This window comes from Chelonia mydas, chromosome 26 (genome assembly GCF_015237465.2).
Source record: "Chelonia mydas isolate rCheMyd1 chromosome 26, rCheMyd1.pri.v2, whole genome shotgun sequence".
Lineage (NCBI taxonomy): Eukaryota > Metazoa > Chordata > Testudines > Cheloniidae > Chelonia > Chelonia mydas.
Genome location: NC_057859.1, coordinates 11266408 through 11286714, shown reverse-complemented (window position 1 = coordinate 11286714; position 20307 = coordinate 11266408). Strand labels below are relative to the sequence as shown.

The 20307-nt window shown below is 49.9% G+C and overlaps 1 long non-coding RNA gene across 1 annotated transcript; it reads left to right on the top strand.

Moving 5' to 3' along the window:
• The first annotated feature begins 13725 nt into the window (after nucleotides 1-13725).
• On the top strand, nucleotides 13726-17393 carry LOC122463878. Its single transcript, XR_006287583.1, has 2 exons — nucleotides 13726-14555; nucleotides 17000-17393. It is a non-coding gene; the product is annotated as an uncharacterized LOC122463878 (long non-coding RNA).
• Nucleotides 17394-20307: the final 2914 nt, after the last annotated feature.

The window sequence follows — 20307 nt, the reverse complement described above, 5'->3', positions numbered from 1 at the left end:
TTCAATGGAAGAAGGGCAACTTCCACTGACATTAGGAACCTAAATACCTTTGAGGATCTCTCCTCTCCCACCGACTTTAAAGGGGGGGAAGATGCTTGTCCCCTTGCTGAACCAGTGTTTTTTTCACCCTCTTTTCCTCAGTGGGATTCTATTACGTTTTAAGCTGGGACTGTCAAAGGGGCCACTGGGAACTGGGCACCTGACTCCGGATGCTCCTTTGAAAATCCCAGCTTGAAAGCATTGATAACACAGGGCCAACTCTGGAGTTACTTCTCTCACCACGCTGGCTTCTCCTCTCACCCTGCTGTGAGGCACTTATAGAATCAGGGCTGGATGGGACCCCCAGAGGCCTTCTAGTCCACCCCCTGCATGCCCGAGGGAGGATTAAGTACTCCTGAGAACTGCTTTGATTTCCAGAGTCACTCCCCATTTACACCTGGGTCAAGGAGATCAGCATTAGGATCAGGGGCTCAGATTATTATTTTTCCAGGAGCCAAAAATGTGCTGGGAAAGGAGAACTCTGCCTTGGAAAGTACAGCGTGAGGGTTTGGGGACACGCTTCCATCAGGAAACGTTCCAGCTAGACCACGCACAGAGTAAAGTACTATTCAAAGTGTAGCAGGCAAAGGGGACAGGAGCGGGTCCAAAATGAATCTAGGAAACAATGGTAAAACATACCATGATCAAATCTGGCTCTCAGTTACATTGGTGTAAATAGGGCATGACTCCACTGAAGTCCAGAATGGAAGGATGGTCTTGGGACAAGGCACTAGACAGGGACTCAGGAGAACTTGTCTCTATCTACACTGCAAAAAAACTCTCAGATTCTGGGTCAACTGACTGGGTTTATGGTAGGGGGAAAGGGTCAGAGCCTGCGCTCCAGCCCAAGCCCAAACATCTACACTGCTATTTTCATCCCCATAGCGTCAGCCCCGTGAGCCTGAGTCAGTTGAGCCGGGCTCTGAGACTCACGGACACAGGGTTTGTTGTTTCTTCAGTGTAGACATACCCATAGACCCCCTGGGTGACTTTGGCCAAGTCACTTTCGACCCTAATTTAAAAAATGCTCAATGGGAACCCCTGGGGGTAGAGCACTTATGAAAATCAGGGCCATTCGTCTCTCCGTGCCTCAGTTCCCATTTGTAAAATGGGGATAATAATCTGTCCTTCATCTGCCTTGTCTTCTTCAGCTCTAAGGCCCAGATCCTCCAAGATATTTAGGTGCCTAACTCCCACGGGCATTAAATTAATCCCTATGCAGAGAGACAGCACAAGGCTTGTGCACCCCTGAAGCCCTTGTGCCTGGGTTTAACTGGTGCCAGCTTTCTGCAGAGGGGGGGATTTGCACCCCCAAAATACAGTGAATAATAAAAACAGGCTTGCATTAATGGCAACAACAAAAATGTAACACCCCTCAAAAGTAAAGAAAACCATAGAGGGCGTGGAGGAGAAGAGAAAACAAAGGAAGAGGGAAAAACAGGGATGAGGCCCGTCACCAAAATAACTTTTGCTGGGGCAGCTAGTTAGTCAGGAGCAGGTCAATGCAAGCAATGACCGAGTGCCCATGCTAATACGTTATTGCAACTGCCAGAGAGTTGTCTGCTATGAAACCACAAGGGATACACATATTCCACGCATTGCTGGAAATAGAGCGCAGCCAGATCTGGCTGTAGACAGTCTGCAGAATACCTTTAAAAGAATGAGAGAGTGTCATGTTGGCTGCTGACAGCCGCAACAAGCCTACGACAGTGAAAAGCGAAGCCGAATGTTTATCTGCTCAGGGTAGGAGTGGCCCTTGAAAGGCACAGCTCTGGTTACCCTCTGGCATTTCATTCTGATCGTACAGACAGGAGCTCCCACGCCTAAATTTAGTGCAATGAGGTGGCCCCACTAGCATCCCGCAAATCTACTCTGTCTGCGGATCCTCGTGCCCCAGCGGCCCTGGCCTTACATGGGAAGAGGCTGGCCCGTTCCATCACACTGTTCACACCATCACGACATCCTCAGGGCGTGCTAATTCCAGGGCTTTGCAGACCGAGGATGCTGCTTGGTGGTGTTCTCAAAGAGCAGAGAGCCTTCCACTGAAGCGCTTTCCCAAGTCTAGCTAACTTTGTCCACTTCCTGGACAAGCGCTGCAAGAAGACGACGTAGGCTGGGATATACTGTCCAGCGCACGGGAGAACAGCCGATAGGTGCATAGATAACATAGTGATGAGCGCCGTGCAAATTCGATAGATTAGATGGCTACGTATGGGAAGATGGAGACACAAGTGAAGTTAAACCCTGTGCAGTGGGCCAGCAGGATGTCAGTGGCACATAGACCTTTGCACGGGCCCTCTGCACAGGGGTGATTGTTTCCCATAGCGAAGGAGGGAGAGAAAGCTTAATGGCTGGAATGGGTTTAGCGGAGGAGAGGGAGAGTGGCTGGTGCCCGGGGTGTGAGAGGATGTTCCAGGCAGCAGGGACTGTAGGACAGAAGGCACAAAGCCAAAGGCAGGGCTAACAGGATCAGCAGGAGATGGGAGCCAGATCCCTAGTTGGTGTAAATCACTGGAGTTGATGGAGCTGTTCTGATCTACACCAGCTTAGGATCAGGCCCCAGGCCCACTAGGACGTGTTTGCAGGAACGGGCCCTGCATTAGCAAAACTCAGGTATGATTTAGAATGGTCTATCTGGAGCTGCCAGGGATCGGGGCATGGAGTGGAACTGCACCCCCATCCCAGCACCTAGCAGGGGCAATAAAAGACCCACAGTGCGGCCGTGGCTGGCCCAGGTCAGCTAACTCGGGCTCGGGGTATAAAATTGCAGTGTAGACGTTTGGGCTCAGGCTGGAGCCTGGGCTCTGAGACCCCGCGTGGGGGAGAGTCCCGGAGCCCGAACGCCTACACTGCTGGTCTTTAGCCCTGCAGCCGGAGTCCTGCGAGCCTGGATGCTGAGACTCAGTGCCAGAGCAGACATAGCCTTACAGTTCCCACTATGTTGGCCTCAGCATCGGTCGCACATCCGTCCCATCCAGCCCATTATTTAATTACATCATCCTTTTACTGCCCTCTCCCGCTCAGTCAATAAAAGGAGCTTTCAGCTGAAAGGCAGAGGACAAGTGACTTCTCCCTCCGCCTCACAGCCCTGGCAGACTCACTAAGGTCAGGGTGGGTGGTAGCAGTGGGTGGCCCAGAGCAGAGGCTGATCAGAGGAGGAGGCAGGAATCAAAAGGAAACATGGAATGCGCGAGTTAATCCCTAGGAAGGCGTTCGAGGAGCCTGACACAGTCCTGGAAGGAGCGTGGGACGGCCCAGTGCGACCTATGTCGTGTGCCAAGGTTATTCAGCAAGTTCATGGTGTCTGGTGAAAGCGTTTTGATCTCATCTAGGGGCATTTTTCTAAGTGACCTTTGCGATAGCAGGGTGTGGGGGTTTGGAGCAGAACCCAGATCCAAACTTTCCAGCTCTGGCTGGCCTCTAAGACAAACGGCACTGGGCCCAATTCTCCAACGCCCCACACCTCAGGCAGGATTCTCCACTCCAGCCGACCTTCGCTTTGCAGCACACCGCAGCCTTGAGAATTTGGCAAGTGAGTACACACTGCTACCCAGCTGGAATGCGAGCAATGTGCAGCAACCCGGCTCCGGTGCAAATGCCAACACAAGGTGCAAGGCGGTGGAGAAGCAACCCAGGGTCATGAAGTTGTCTCTGGGCCTGATTCTGATCCCCGCTGCATCCGTCTGACACTAGTGCAGTGGTTCTGAAACTTTTGTACTGGTGACCCCTTTCACACAGCAAGCCTCTGAGTGAGACCCCCCTGATACATTAAAAACACTTTTTTATACATTTAACACCATTATAAATGCTGGAGGCAAAGCAGGGTTTGGGGGTGAAGCCTGACAGCTCGCGACCCCCCAGGTAATAGCCTCTCGACCCCCAGTTTGAGAACCCCTGCACTAGTGTAACTAATTCCAGTGATGGAGGGTATGGCCACACTGCAATCAGGGGTGAGACCGCAGCCTGTGTAGACATACCCCAGCTCGCTTTGCTCAAGCTAGTTTGGGCACCAGTAACAGGGCTGAACAAGCCCGCTTAGGACCAGACGTCTGTACTCGAGCAGCTAGCCAGTGTTGCTGCAATTTCTCTGCTGTTTTTACTTGATCGAGATCAAAGCTGTAGTCACACCTCTGGTTACAGTGTAGACACGGATGGAGCTACTCTGGATTTACACCCAGGGGAGTGTGGAATCTGGCCCTCTGGAAAAGTAACACATGGGGCTTGATTCTCATCTCACTTGAACCTGTGCAGCACCACGGAGCCACGCCTGGTTTATAGAAAGAGCTCGCGTTTTGCTCACTGCAAACCCATGCTGCTAATGAAGGGAGCGGGTTTTGAACACGCGCCTTTCTCATGAGTTCACCCTCCACAATTACCGAGCTGCATTCCTAGCCTCTGCACACAGAATGACTTCACTGGCAGACGTCCGCTTGGCCCTCCCCTGGCTGCGCTTGGCCCGGAGGCTGAAGTGAAGTGGGAGGTAGGCTTTCAAATGTCAATAAAGCCAGCAGAATGCTGACTCCCAGATGCCAGGCATATCTCGGGCAGGGACGCTGGACTCGGGCTGCTTGCGCTCCTCAGCTGCTAAAAATTCTTTGTGCACGGGTCCCCCCCACACACTTGGACGGCCACGTAAACAATCTGCACCGCGCTGTCCCAGCTCTCGTCATTCTGCTACGGCAGGTTAGCAAGGTGTGAGCCCGCACTAGGTTCAGAATCTCTGTGGAGCGGAGTTTAGAGGAGGGTTCGGGGCTACATCCAGAGAGGCCCTGCTTTAGAAGAAAGATTGGGGCCCAATAGCTCTGCAAAAGCCCAATTTTTTTCCATTTCTGCACCCGGAGCAGGGATGGAGAAGGAATGGACTCTCAGCTCCCTTTGTGGTTCCCATATTCTGGGGCTGGTCAAGGCCCTGCCTGGCCCCTGTGTAAGTCCCACCAGCTTGAGGACTCCTCTAAGGTATATTCCGTTCTCCATGGGACCTGTGAAACAAAGAAAAGCCATGGGGTATGCTGCTGCACCGTCCTCTGCACCCTATGCTGGGGAGGGCTTGGCTCCTGCTCTGAGCAATGACCTGTGCTTAATGCTGGCACTAGTGTAACTCCTGAGAGAGGTGCCCCCTGATCCCAGCATGTGTGGGAAGGTCCCCATTTTACCAGAATGATCTTGAAGCCCCTGGGTGTCCAAATCTCCATCGGGATCCATGAGCCATCACGTTGCATTGACGCCTCTGTGACCCGGCGTCTTTCGGGTTGCATCCGAATGGGTCACAGCATTACACAGGGATGTGTCATGGGTGGGACGACGGGACCCAAGGCTGCCCAAGGCAGGCAAAGACCGAGCCTCATCGTGCTGAGCCGTGGCAGGCTGGTGGAAGGGCAGGATGGAAGCAGCACAATGTAGCGATGGCCAAGCAGCAGGCTGGGAAGGTGGCAGCTCTGCCAAGGAACATACACAGGGCCGGCTTCACCAGGGCATTCCTCCTGTTACATGCAAGGAGAACACCATTGACTTTCCTAGCTTCATAGCGTTCAAGCCAGGAGAAACCACCGGACCATCTATTTGGACCTCCTGTATAGCACAGGCCAAACGTTTTACCGGAATACCCCTATCCTGTGCCCAGTAACTTCAGCTGAGGTTCAGCCGATCAAGAGGAGAAAGCAAGATTTTGGAAGCCCCTGCAAGGGGGAAAGTGCTAGGATGCCCAGCAGCAGTCTGGATCTGCATCGGCTCTTGCCCCTTGCAGAGGGGTTGTAGCCTCTCTGCCAAGCCTAAGGGCTGTCGTAGCAGAACGGCTACCCCATAAAGCATTTCAGTCTTCAGGAAACTCAACAGCTGCATGTCACAGGCAGAGAAAAGTAGAGACTGAAGCACCACCAAGGGCCCTGCAGTGTGTTTGTGTGTGTGTGTGTTGGGGGCGCAATTTGAGAGCGTAAGGGGCTGGGTTTGAAACAATGGGAGCGTAAAGCTAAGGATGAATCAGGCTCCAGATATGGCGGGTCTGATTTCAAGAGGTCAAGCCCTGTGTTATAATTGGCCATAACATTATCCAAGCGCAGCTCCAAGAGGCATCCAAACGCATGCTTGAGTCCCCCTTGTATCCCAAGAGTTGAACACGGATGTTGAAAGCCCACTCTGAAAAACATGTAAACATGTCTAAAAATAGGGAGGCACAGGCTGGATTCTGCTCGACGTTCCAGTGGTGTCAGTCTGGAGTACCCAGGCTTATTCCATCATATCCCTGTAACCGAGAGCTAAGGCTGGCTCCAAAGCTGTCAAATAGGGCCTCTCAACCCACTTCTGTTCTCAGTTACGCCGGTGCAACTCTTGGGGTAACTCCGTTCACTTTGGTGGGGTGGGGGGTGCTCAGCACCTGTCAGGATCAAGCCCTGTGTTATTAGTGGCCATAACATTATCCAGCCCTTTAAAAATCCAGGCCCTCGTATTTGTCTCAATGACCTCATGCAGCAGCAAATTCCAGCAGACGACAGTTTTGCTTGAGTCTCATGGGACTTGAGGGGCTGTTTTAAGCTCTTGCGAGCCTGGTTCTGATTTCAGTTGCACTGCTGTCAATCTGGACTAACTCCTTTGAAACTGGAAGGGTGACACCGCTAGAAAGGACAGCAGAATCAGAGGGAGCTAGAAATCACTGGCATTAGATCCCTTAAACTACTGGGCCGTAGCTGACCCTGCTGCAGAGGATGCTGTCAGCAGCAGGACTCCTGAGGTTCAGCCGATCAAGGGAGGGGGAAGCAAGATTTTAGAAACTCCCTGCAAGGTGCAAAGCGCTCGGCTGCCCAGGAGCAATTTGGATCTGCATCGGCAGCTGTCCCCTGCAGAGGGGTTGTGGAAGCTACTCCAAGCATAAGGCTGGAGGAGCAGAGCCACTATGCTGGTTGGATCCCTTCCCTGCGTTGATCCTACTAAGATCCACAGTGCCTGGGCTGATTGTTGGGGGCAGGATTTATTCCATTAATGCAACCCTAATTCCTACTCGCTTGGCTCACCGTCATCCTCACGCCCTCATCCGGTTTACACAGCGTGCGTAACCAACTATCCAAACACCATGAGGGATGCAGAATAATTCTGGAGAATCAAAAGCTGTCACGATGGAACTGACAGACAACAGGGGATGCTGTCTGTCAGTTTTAGAACACTAGGGGCTTGGGAGAACGGGGCTGTGGATAACAGAGGCTGCAGTGAAGAATTCAAAGTGACTGCAATGAGAAAGCCATGGAAAAATCTGGAGAATGTGTGACATAGCAAAAAATATCTTCTTCCCTTCTCAGTGAAGTGGGAGTGCAAAGCCCAGCCGAGTTTCTAGCTCCTACTCAGAGCGCTGGAGCTTGTTAAAGGGACAGGGTAAAGTTTCGGCACAGCTGCACACGAGCTGCCCAGGGATCCTCATTCCTCCTGCCTCAGATTCTGAGCTTAGTTGACGGTGACAATAGGCAGTCAAGCTGCTTTCTTGTAGGAACTACACCCTGTCCCATCTCCCCTGGCAGGGCAGATTTGCAAGAGCAAATGTAGGCATCAAAATAAGTGGCCATATTTTTCAAAAGTCCTATGCAGATTGGGGTGCCGAGCTCTTTGGGGGTGAGAATCTGCCCCCACAATTCCTCCAATCACATGCCACATTTTGACATGGCCTTTCGTCCAGAAAGACCCCAGCGCCCATTACACACTGCACATACATGCACAATGCTACCAGAACGTAGCCTCCTCTGGGGTGGAGCGTAGCAACTGACGGGTAGAGCAACGCAGTGAGGGAGGGGACATTTCTGGCAAAGACACCAGGTCAAACCTCTATGCTTATGAAATGGGGCAACACCACATCCACTGACTGAGGCGGAGCAGACAGGACCTTGATATTTAAGGTCTCCCGTGAAAGACCCTGCAGCTGATCTAAACGAAAACACACACCCACCAAAGCATGGAGCTACTCGAGGCAACGCATGTTCATGTTACCGCTGATCTCCAATTATTTTTTTCACTCACCTCCTGCATCTTGTCCTGAAAACTGTAAGCTCTTTGGGGTGTGGACTGTTTTTACGATGCATAGAATCATAGAAGATGAGGGTTGGAAGGGACCTGAGGAGGTCATCTAGTCCAACCCCCTGCTCAAAGCAGGACCAACCCCCAACTAAATCATCCCAGCCAGGGCTTTGTCAAGCTGGGCCTTAAAAACCTCTAAGGATGGAGATTCCACCACCTCCCTAGGGAACCCATTCCAGTGCTTCACCACCCTCCTAGTGAAATAGTGTTTCCTAATATGCAACCTAGACCTCCCCCACTGCAACTTGAGACCATTGCTCCTTGTTCTGCCATCTGCCACCACTGAGAACAGCGGAGCTCCATCCTCTTTGGAACCCCCCTTCAGGTAGTTGAAGGCTGCTATCAAATCCCCCCTCACTCTTTTCTTCTGCAGACTAAATAAGCCCAGTTCCCTCAGCCTTTCCTCATAAGTCATGTGTCACAGCCCCCTAATCATTTTCGTTGCCCTCCGCTGGACTCTCTCCAATTTGTCCAAATCCCTTCTGTAGTGGGGGTCCCAAAACATTTGTACAGTATCAAGCACAATGGGCCCTGACCAGCCTGGAATCTCTAGGAGCCACAAAAGACAAACGATAAAGTGTGTTCCACGCTGTTTACTGTGTGTCTTAGTCACCTACCCTGGAAAGCTGAAGAGCTAAGTGGTAGGATTTGAATCCGCAGTCCCAGGGATTCTGCTTTTGCACCTGCAGCTTGAAACACTCAGCCATTGCTTCCAGCTCCGCACCCTCGCTCTGCTTGAGCGACCTTTCTGTATAACCTCGGTGATAAGTATGTAGCCACTCTGTATCCTGCCTGAACAAGCAGTTAAAAAATCCTATTGTAAAGCATGTGGGAAAGGGACAGAGCTAAGATGGGTGTGGAAATCTGAGATACTTTTCCACCCCCATTACTCACAATTTTAATGCACTTTCCCCATAACACCCCTGTGAGGCAGGGCAGTGTTATTACCCCCTTTTTACACAGGGGAACAGAGGCACAGAGAAGCTAAGGACAACCAAGAAGACTGTGGCACAACAAGGATTTTAACACAGATCTTGGCTCGCGCCCTAACCACTGGACCATCCTTCCCCTGAAAGGTAAGCTCGTCTCATGCAATTAAAAATCTCAACCTTTGGGTCAGCTGGCATAGCTCTGCATAGCTCCGTTAACGTCAGTGGACCTATGATAGCTGAGGACACGGCCCTTAGTGTGGATTTAACACAATCACAGGCAAAACGCCAATGAGAATCAATGGGAGTTGGCCCAAATGAGAACTCTGATGCACTGGACCAGAACCTCACTTGGTGTAAATCAGCCTAACTCCACTGACTTCTATGGAGCCATTCTGATTTACTCCAGCTCAAGATCTGACCCACAGTTTTCATGAAAACAATGCTGCAGAAAGCACTTAACGAGGGAGTAACTGGGAGCTTACCTGAGGCTGAAGGGGCCAAAGCCTGGAGTCCTGACTCAGCCCTGATGCTCTCTCCCAACACTGAAGTCAATGAGAGTTTAGCCTCAGTAAAGGTTGACTAATTATTGAGGGCTAGATTCTAGGATCTTACTCCATGAACAGCCCCATGTGATGGTGTTCGCTTTGGGGTGCGATCCAGACCAGTGAGGAGCTGCATCACCACTTGCTCTGACACCCGGGGTACCTCACAATGCTTGGCTACTGCAGCTCTAAGCCAGGGCCACTCAGAACCTGCCAACGAGAATGTGGGTCACTCCCCAAGTATCTGTGTTTAGCTGAAGCCCAGGTCCAGCAGAATAGGACTCTGCAGCCTGCCAGTGACCCACCAGCCACACTGGCTTTCAACAGCCTTGATTACAAACAGCAAGATGACCCCAAAACACTCTCCCAGTCCTGAATTTCCCCAAAACCATGGGCCCTAAAATGTCCACCCTCTCCTGGACAGTTCAGAGAAATTATAAGGTTCGTTGCACCTGTAAAGAGACAAAAACCACATTACAACTTATTAACACAACTGGAGTAAATACACCCTTCCCTTTAAACACAGCGCTGAGTTGCTTTTTAGTAAGACTAAAACAAACGAACTAACAATAGGACGTAGGTTAAATGATGCCAAGTAAAAAGAATAAAGTTAGAAAGGGTTACAAGCACAAAAGTGAAAACATGCATCTAGAAGTCTAAAACTTAATCGAGCAAGAACCATCTTCAAGATGGTTCTCTCACCAGTCATTCTTCTGCCCAGCCATGGCTGATTTTCTGTCAGTCAGGACCGTCCACAAAAAACACACGGGGAAGGTTTCCCTTGTCTTCCTAGGTGAAAGATCTTTGCCTAAGGACCCATCTTTCTCAGTGTCTGTCTAGTGATGGATGCCGAAGATGGCTTCTCTCCTTGCTTATATCTTCCAAAGTTCAATGAACTTGCTTCACGAAGCAGGATGACCTCATGCTGTTCTTTCCTTGATGTGAGCTTCCCATCCCCCTGTATGATTTCTACGTAAGTGGGGCTTCCATTGTTTCTGATTCTACCATGCTTAATTTACATAGGAGACAGCTGTGCCGTTCCTACACCCTAATATCAATGAGTATCCATAATTCCTTACATAGTGTTCATACATCCATTTCACAATGATATTAATCACCAGTGTCATCAGCTTTCAAAAAAGATCTCACTCTACACTTTTATAATACAGTAATATTGTGTGCTATCAGCCGATTCAATTGCTTCAGCACCCCCTGTCTTGATAGCCCGGTAAATCTTTGCAATGTATTGTTTGAAAAGTAAAACCCAAACCAAACGTCTCTCTCCTGCTGAACGTATAGGCTAGGTCTACAAGGGCAACTGAACGACAAAACTTTTGTCTTTCAGAGGTGTTAAAACTCGCCCCTCCCACCCGTTAAAGACAAAACTTTTGCTGCAATAAGTGGCAGTGTGAACAGCGCACTGTCACCCGGAGCGCTCTCCTGCCAACAAAGCTAACCCCGCTCGTTGCGGGTGGACGGTTTTTGTCGGCAGGAGAGGGGACAAACAGCGGCTACACGGCACGCCTTTTAGAGACACGGCTGTGGCGACACAGCCATGTCGCTAAAAGCTGTGTAGTGTAGACAAAGCCTTAGTGTGAGCTTTGCCTCCACCCTTTGTTAGGTCGATGGGTCCGTTTACGCGACATGTAAATACATTCTCAGTCTTTCAATGTACTTTGGAAGTATCTCCCTGGTGGGGAAAACACATTCCTTTGTATGGGGCAGACTGGTTTACCAACCCCCTTAAACACACTTTAGTAATCCTTCCAGCATATGTCATAACTCTTAACACCTTTTACATACATACATCATGCAGGAATATTAATGATTAGGGAGTTTTAGTTTTCAAATAATACCCCCCCAGGCGCGTTTCATACAAAGATTATTATACAATCGTGCGTGGGGTGTTTGAACATAGGAGAGCTTAGTGTCACATCCTGTTACACTCCAAGCATCAACTTGTGGAGTAAGATGCTACTCAGTGTAAGGGGATCAGGATCAGACCCTGAGTAAGGACTGAGTAATTAGTGAGTAAGGAGCATCAGCCCCATATTTTGTGCATTAAGCCTCCTTCAATTGCAAAAGATTCCAATCAGCCTTTGGTTACTGATCGCGTTGTCAATGATTCCAGGAAGCAGCACCGATCTCGGCCCTCATCCCCCCCGCACCCTCAGCTCTCAGGAATGATGGGAAGGAAGATGGATCTCGGCATGGCCAGCATCGGGGTAAAGGCTGAGCCGCTCCCAGCACACTCCCAACAAGAGAGCAGAACCCAGAAATACATTGAACCAGACATATTAGCTCACATAGCTCTCCTGAAGCACTTTGCATGCTTCGATCCCCAAGCACTTTACAAAGGAAAGAGATGATTAATTATCCTCATTTTATTGATGGGCAAACTGAGGCACAAAGAGGTGAAGTGACTTGTCCAGGTCAGTGGCCGAGTTGGGATTAGAACTTGGCTCTCCCAGTGCCTAGCCCAGTGACCAATGCTGCCTCCACAAAGGGAGGGATGCTTCTTTCCCCATGAGAAAGGAGTGGTGCTAGGCTGTATGGAGATCGTGAGTCAAATGCCAGTAGCATATACTGCTTCTCAGTCAGCACCCTACACCTTCTCCACCTTCCAAACACCTTTGGAAATTGACCACAGCAGGAGCCACGGGGGGTGGCTACAAGGTAGGGGCTAGAGCACTGCAAAAACCCAGCGACTCTCCGGTTAGCTCAACAGCATCAGCTGAATGCATGGCCTGTCTCAGGGCCTCCTCACTGCTGTATCTGAGCAGCTGACAATCGCTACAGGATTTTATCCCCTCAGCACCCATGTGGGCGAGGGAAATATTATCCCCATCTTACTGAGGCACAGAAAGACGACGTGACTTGTCCAAGGTCAAACAGGAAGTGTGTGGCTGGACCAGGAATTGAATCCTAGTCTTATAGATCTCACACTTGCATCCTCACCACTAGGCCGTCCACCCTACCACAGCACTGTCCTATAGAGCCTCCCCATTCAATCCTCCAGGACCACGGTCCCCATTCTAAACTGCCTTACACCCCATACTGTCATATACAAATGGGCCACAAAATACCTCCAGTGGTACATAACCATGCTCTGATTTGTTAGCATTTTACACCCCACTTTACACAGGTGTAAACAGCCTGCTTTTCGTTGGTGCTGAACACCCACAATTCCCATCCAGATCCATGGGAATTGCAGGTACTCAGCACCTTTGAAAATGAACGGCATAATTAGACTGTGGAACTCAATGCCACTGAAAGTCACAGAGGCCAATAATTTAACACAATTCAGAAAGGGACTGGATAACAAGAATACCCAGAGCTACATAATTAACTAAAATGATTGAAGAGATAGAAACTATTAGAGATCAGGATGAGACCTAATGTTGGGAGCGGGGAGATTATCTCATAGATGCTACTGTGGGAATCTTACATCTTCTTGAAGCATCTGTTGCTGCCACTGTCACACAGGATACTGTACTAGATGGTTCTTGGGTTTGCTCCAGTCTGGCACTTCCTATCTTCCACACTGAAACTGTACAGTTTCATTCCTAGAAACAAACAACGTGGCTGGATAATTTTTTACGACCAACAATACTATCTGCAGCGATGGATTAGGGAGAAGAAACCTCATGCACCAGGGTGTCAGCTGATCACAACAGGGGGTCAGGAAGGAATCTCTCCTACCCGCACAATCGGCCAGGTGCAGTATGGAGAGCCAGAACAGATACCAGCCTTGATGGGCCAATGTTCTGATCCCGTCTGGCCGTTGCAGTGTCCCATAAATGATGGCACAACACCGTGAAGAATCAGGCCCCACATGTGGCCACGGCGGATACTAGGGTGATTAATAAATAAGGAGCTGAAATAGATTTAGGTCAGTGGGGGATGGACAATTCTTGACTAATCAAAGGGCACAGCATTAACTATTGGAGCAGGAAACACAAAACCCCGTGTAGAAAGGAAGGGTTTCTTCACACAATGTCCGGGATGCTAAGGAAATAGTTTTGCTGTAAATGTTGATTTCACAATATTTAGCACTTTGGATGCAAGTAAATTACAGTTAAAAAAGGAGGAACTAAAAATATTAACTCTGGATAACTGGACCCTGCACTGTTATTTATTTACTTGGAGCTGCCCTTTGCACTAGGTGAGCTGTGCTAAACAAGTTTCTACCCTGAGGGGCTCACAATGAAAGGTCATGGGCTGGCACAGTACAAATAAAGCTGGCTCAGAGAGATAAAGGAGAGGGCAGGAGGGGAAGAGATAAAGGAAGGACAGGAGGGCATGAATGTTCCTCCTTTGCACCCTGGGGCTCCTTCCCAGCTCACACTAGGTAGGACCGGTCTGGGATGCGTCCTGTGGACTAGTTATCCGGGCGGGGATCAGGGTTACTGTGACTGTGTGCTGGAATCAAAGATGAGTCAGTACCCTGGTCACTTAAGCCCCAATTAATTCCTCCCAGGGTGGGCATGATGGGGGGGCAATGAATGGATTAGAATGGGCTGGGGGAGAATTAACGAGCCAACTGGTCCCTTAACACAGGAGGTATAAGGCAGTGCAGGAAGGGCGCGTAGGGGAGAGAGACGCAGGTTAGCAGAACCAGGACGGCTCTCTGGGCGGAGAGATCTTGTTCCTCTCCGTGGCAGAGAACTGAGGAGAAAGAAACCGTGAACAATACGGTGTATGGCTCAGTCAGGTGGCGGAAAGAGCAAATATAAATAAACTGCACAGGGGTGTGTAACAACGGAGCTCTCCGAGTGGGAGCGGACAGAGCAGCAGCGGGATGTGGTCCTGACATGCTGCATTTCAGTGGCGCCCGTGGACAGGTGAAGATGCACATTCCGCCAAAGCCTGGCCTGGCCGGAGCAAAACCATGGCCCCCAAGCCTGGCTGGTGTATTTCCAAAGGGGCAGGAAAGTAGAGTCACATGATTCTGGAGCCTTGTGACACCCGGTGGAGCCCCTTCAGAATGGTGAGACACCAGCTCCATGTGTATTTCGGGGGGGGAGAGCGGAGCTGGGAGGGAACAGCCCTTTAATATGTGGGGGCTGGCTTGGCCTCTCTTTTCTCTCCAGTCCTATCCTGCTGTTGAGCATAGGTCCGATCCCAGCGGCAGAGCGGGGTGCTGTGTTGAGGACAGCTGCTGGGCCAGGGGCTATGTTCTGCCGGCCTTTAGCTGGGTGTGGCAAGGAACTTTTCTCCCAGCAACCACTTGACAAGGCTCATGTGAAGACCAAACAGAACGTCGGCCCCACTCTGCTGCTCTGGAGCCACACAAAAGGGAGCAGAGAGGGGGGCCAAAAAGGCAGAGTCTTGGCTCCCCCCCCATGCACCAATGAGCAAATTGAGCTGGCTGTAAAGGGGAATAAGCTGAGCTCTACAATGGGAGTGCAACAGTGGCTGCATGCGGCACAAAGCAGCCCCCCTCCCCCCAGTTCTCCCTGAGGCAGCATGGCCTCCTGTGTTCCCATTGTAGGGATGCAGCCTCACCCCACTACTGGCCTAACAGGCACAATCCAGCCCTGAGCTACAGTGACTGTTTACCATGCAGCCTAGCATAGCTGGGGGCTACCATACAAGCAGCATCAGCCGGGTCATGAATGCCATGTCTGCGCCTCCCTCCGAGAGGGGCTTTCGACCGGACAAATACCACCGCGAGATGTCCACCAGTGTCTCTCACAAAGGCTCTGGCTGATTCCCCCAATCGGTGTGAAAGCGTCAGCAGAAGTTGGTCTTCCACAAGGGCTGGATCCAGGTTGCTAGCAGGTTGCAGGGAGCGTGCCCACCCCCAAAATGGCTCAGCGGGATGTGATGGCAGGCAAAGAGCACTTCTGGTCAAGTGCTGTGGGATGGACAGAAAAATGCTCCCGCAAGACAGCATTAACCAAGCCCTAGAGTGGCTGCAGCTAGCTAGGGCCCTCAGAACCCTGCCCTCCGTGTCTGCATAGCTGTGCATGGATGCGTCAGCATAGATATCAGGCTCACAACACAACAATGCAGTGTGGATCCTGAAGTGCGAGCTCAGAAAGAATGGGTCTGCAGGCATGGCTCACATGGACCCGAGGTTACTATGTAGTGCAGACATATGCATAGCTTGTTCACTTGCACAAACCCCAGCAGCAGAGCCCTGCCTTGCCAGTATTGGAAGCATGCTCTGGAGCACAGCAGAATAGAATGGTGTGAAATAACGATTTTTTGGCTCTGGTTGGTACAAAACAATTTTTTTAAAACATTTTTGCAGCAAAATGAAAAGGTAAAAAAAAAAAAAAACCCACCAAAAAAACCCAACCATTTAGGGTCAACCCAACTGTTTTGTTTTCAAGGTTTTTTAACCTTGACTTTATAAACCCGAGTCAAATTCTGAAACCTAAACCAAAGTCTAATCCTTTGAACTTTCCAGATCTTTGTTAGTCACCAAAACCAGCCTGAAATTTGCAAATTGTTTCCATCGACCTGAACCTGCCTTTTACGGCAAAAAAATGGATTTGCAGGGCAGGGAAAAAAGGTGGTCCAGTTGTACAGCAGAAGTCCTTTCTGCCTCTAGCTATTTGCAGTGCTACCTTTCATAGATCAACTGAGGTGAAGACAGTGGGACGTCGGCATGAAGTTAATGAAAGAACAGCTAATAACACCTTCCCCCCCTTCCTAACCAGTGCTCTTGGTGCTAAATTAACAGGGTGGCCCCTGGAGCAACTCATAAACTTGGAGGGACAAGGCTGGATTTCATTCCATCCTCCTCCTCCGAGGGCCACCCCTGTAATGTCTAAGAAATCCAGAAAAAGAAAAAAAAAAACCTACCAGACCCAAGAGGCTTGTGCATGAAATACATCTCACCAGCAGTGTATTTACCGCCCAACCCACAGCTGGAGAGATATTCTGGCTATCTGAGGTGCAGAGAGCTGTCTGAAGCCAGACTCTGCTAATTATCTGCAAAGGGGAACTTTTGCATCAGGTTTTTTCACAGCCACTTGTTTCTGGCATCCGTTTTTAACCCTCTTGAATTCCCTGCCTCCACAGGTTTAAACCCTAGGAAAGACAGCTCATCCGGTAGCCTATAAGGCAAGCTTGCCTATTATATTCACTGGCTTGCCTTCATTATAGGTAGCTGCTTTCATTACAATCAGCCGTAACGCAAGAAGCCTGCTGGCCCGTATCCTGTAAGACATTAGCTGAAGCATGAGTTAGCATAAGTGCGGTTAAGTAGGCTGAAACCCTTGGCATAGATTCATGGCCCACTGGTTACCTTTCGATGTTGGAAACTAAGGAGAGCTTGCTCAGTAGTAGAAGTTAGAAGGTTCCAGTCAGAGTGAGCGCAAGGAACATGGAAGCAAGAACCGCCAGTCCGCTTGAGCAAGGGCTGACGGTCTGATTGTGAGCTGAAACGGCAGCTACACGTATCAATCTGTTAACCTACAGAATAAGTGCAGCTCTGTATTACGTCAGTGAAATATGGGCATGGAGGACCCAAGCAGGAGCAGACAATGCTCAGGCCCTATAAAAGGCAGTCACCATGTAGTCCGGGGCTTGTTCTTTCCTGGGCTTCTTCCATTGCTGTCTACTCTTCTACTCCTTCGACTTGCTGAGGAACTTGGACCATCGGCCATCGTGGAATGCCAGAGACAAGGCTGGTCCCTTTGTCTCTTACCACCCGGTCCTCAACCAAGGGTAATGAATATGCAATTCTAAGAGCCTATGTGTAGAATGATACCACAGATAACAAGATAACCCTGATACTGTATTATTCCTATGTGGCTTGGATCTTTTCTAGCTTTACCCAGTAATTTAATAAAGATATCAAAGGTTTTCCTTTGCCCTCAGTGTGAGTGTCCTTGTCATCCACCCCGAAACTCCTCACAAGATATTGAACTCCATAGTGCTAGTTCTGCGTGGCCGGATTCGGCGGGTGGGGGGAGGCAGGGGCAGGAAGAACTTTATCTCAGTCAGATCAATTGGCCATCAATCCAAACATTACCACCCTTCCAAAGGGTCAGGCAACAAGCCACAGCTGCATTCGAGGAAGATACAAAGCTCCTGGAGCTAAAGTTGCTTTCTAGGTACTTTTACGGCCCCACCACTGTAATATCTGAGCGCCTCACAAAGGATGAACTTATCCCTACAACCCCCCCTTCCCCAGTGAGGTAGGGAAGTATCATTATCCCCATTTTACAGATGGGCAACAGAGGAAAGCAAGCAACATGCCCTGGGTCATACTGGAGGCCTGTGTCAGAGCCGGGAACAGACCCTACGTCTTCTGAGTTCCAGTCCCAATCACAAGTCCATCCTCCCTGGGAGAGGCTTAGTGTGTGAGAGGGGGTGGCCCTTTAGGTGAGATCTTAAAAATATAAGGGTTTCTCTTGCTTTCTGGGGAGGTGGAAGCCCACTCCCACTTTGGAAGGGTCAGGGTTTTCCCTGCTATCCTTGACAAACGTTTCCCTTCACCCCAGTGCGGAACCATGAGCTGGTGGATACACTGTAGTGGCGGTTTAATGTGTAATCAGACCTGATCATTAATGCTTTTATGTGCCAGGTTAAAAACACTTTTATAGAGGTGGGTGAGCATCATTAGACAGATGGGAAATGGAAGTTAAGTGACTTGTTTAAGGGGGGGTATCAGGGAAAGGATCAGGAATAGACCCCAGTAGTGCTGACCTTCAACATCCTGCTCTAATCATTCAGGCAGACTCCCTATTACTATGGATAGACACCCATCTTAACTTGTCCCTCTCTGAGCTCAGCGTGAGGCACGTTGCAGGGAATTTAATCAGAAGTCAGTTATACAGGTTCTTTCCCACAGTTGCACTTCTAAGCAGTGGTGCCAAGATCTCTCCCTTGGCCAAGTTTTCAGAACGGATCTGGAACCTGAGATGAAACAATCTCTTTCAAGTAACTCCTCAGTTCCTGGGACGACTGGCCCCGGGCCAAGGAGGATTAGGTTTCAAGTTCCTAAACAGGCAGGAGGCAGACAAAGGTGCAAAGATGTTCCTCTATGAGCAACTGATGCTGGTCACTGGTCTTAAATGTTCCTCTTGGCTCAGCCTGTGTGTGTGTTTGGAGTAAACATTCTGGGTCAGAGGAAGAAACAACCAACCAAAACCACAGGCTCTTGAGGGTGACGGGAACACTTGAGGGCATGTCGAGAGGACAGGACAAATCAAAGAGGGAGCAGAATTGAATGAGCACCTCAAGAGCCCTGGCCTTCATTAAGGATCCCATCCTGCCACCGTTGGAGTGCGATTGGTTTCATTGGAATGACTCAGTAAGGTACTCAGTGTTACAAGTGGCTAAATCAGAAGCTGCAGACGTTTGCTTTGGTGGGTGGGGGCTAACAAAGAAAAATAAGGGAGTCAGGTGCCCCTTGGCATCTAATTCTCAGAGGCTCCTTTGAAAAGCCCAAACCCCCAACTCCAGTTCTACTGAGCGGGTCAGAAGATTATCCCTTCTGCAATAAGGATGGAGAGAACCTGATTGGAAATACAGCAGAGGGTCTTCAGGGTGGGCAGTTCCGGTCTTGCCTACCGTGTTTCAAGAGAGACAGTGTCATCACCGCCTGCCACTTGGTTCCAAATACATAAGAATCAGCTTTCCCTCCCTGCCTTTCTACATTGGCCTACAGTGCGTTTAAAACAAATGGCTTGCATTACATATGCACAGAGAAGTCAGATGGAAACAGATATTTTTGCTGGAAGCTTGCAACATAACATGATTTCATTTCTAAGAACTCAGAAAAATAAAAACACAGTAACCAAAACCAGAGAGAGATAAAGCAGGCTGTTCCCTAAAACAGAGGCACAACTCCCCCTTCCTTACTATAGGCTGTCTCCAGATGCTTCTCTGCAGAGCCCTCAAGCTTGCAAGCAGCACTAGGAACCCCGCCTTCTCTCCCCCCCTCACACACTTAAAGTGATAGCTTTCAAATCCAACACAGTCCACAATACACCACAGCATATTGCACTGAACAGGTACCAAAGTGAAAGGTAAACTCCAGCCAAATGGATGATCAGTTGCATTGTGCTGTATAGTATAGTTCCCAATCAGTGAGGCCAGAATTTCCAGAAAGGCTCTCTGTCATAAAGGGTATATGTCAGATTTTCAAGATCTCAGCTCTGGGGTGCCAGAACAGGGGGAGCCGGGGGGCCATGCCCCATCATTTTTACTATCCATAAGGGCGAGAGATGGTGGGAGAGGGGGCAGAGAGGAGCAAGTGGGGGGCAAGGTCTTGGGTGAAGAGGTGGTGCGGGGTGGGGCCTCGGGGGAATGAGCGGGGCTACAGTTTGGGCACTGGTGCCCCCTCACACTTTTAGGGAGCTTCCGCTGCTCCTGTCTCAGCTTCCACTCAGGCAGCAAAATAAATGACTGGACTTTCAGCATCTTGGGCGCTGGGCTGTTTGGAAAAGCTGACCAAAGATCTCACAGCAGCTGGCAGATGTTAATGAGCTAAGCCTGCCTACCCTGCCCTGGGACACAGGAAAGTTTGACACCCATCGTACAGGTTGGTGAATGGTGCCCGAATGGAAGCAGAGGTCTTTTGAAAATCCAGCCTCAATTGTGGGTGTGGAGCACTTGGAAACACATCCTGAGCTCTTCTGAAAATCTGCCCGCCCAAAAAGAGAGCGCGCCAGCTAGCTCAGACAAGCCCCACGTTCTTACGTCACAGAGCCCAGCATTTATCACTACAGAGCACTTCACCATGTGGTAGAAGTTTTACATAAGAAATAAGTATCTGG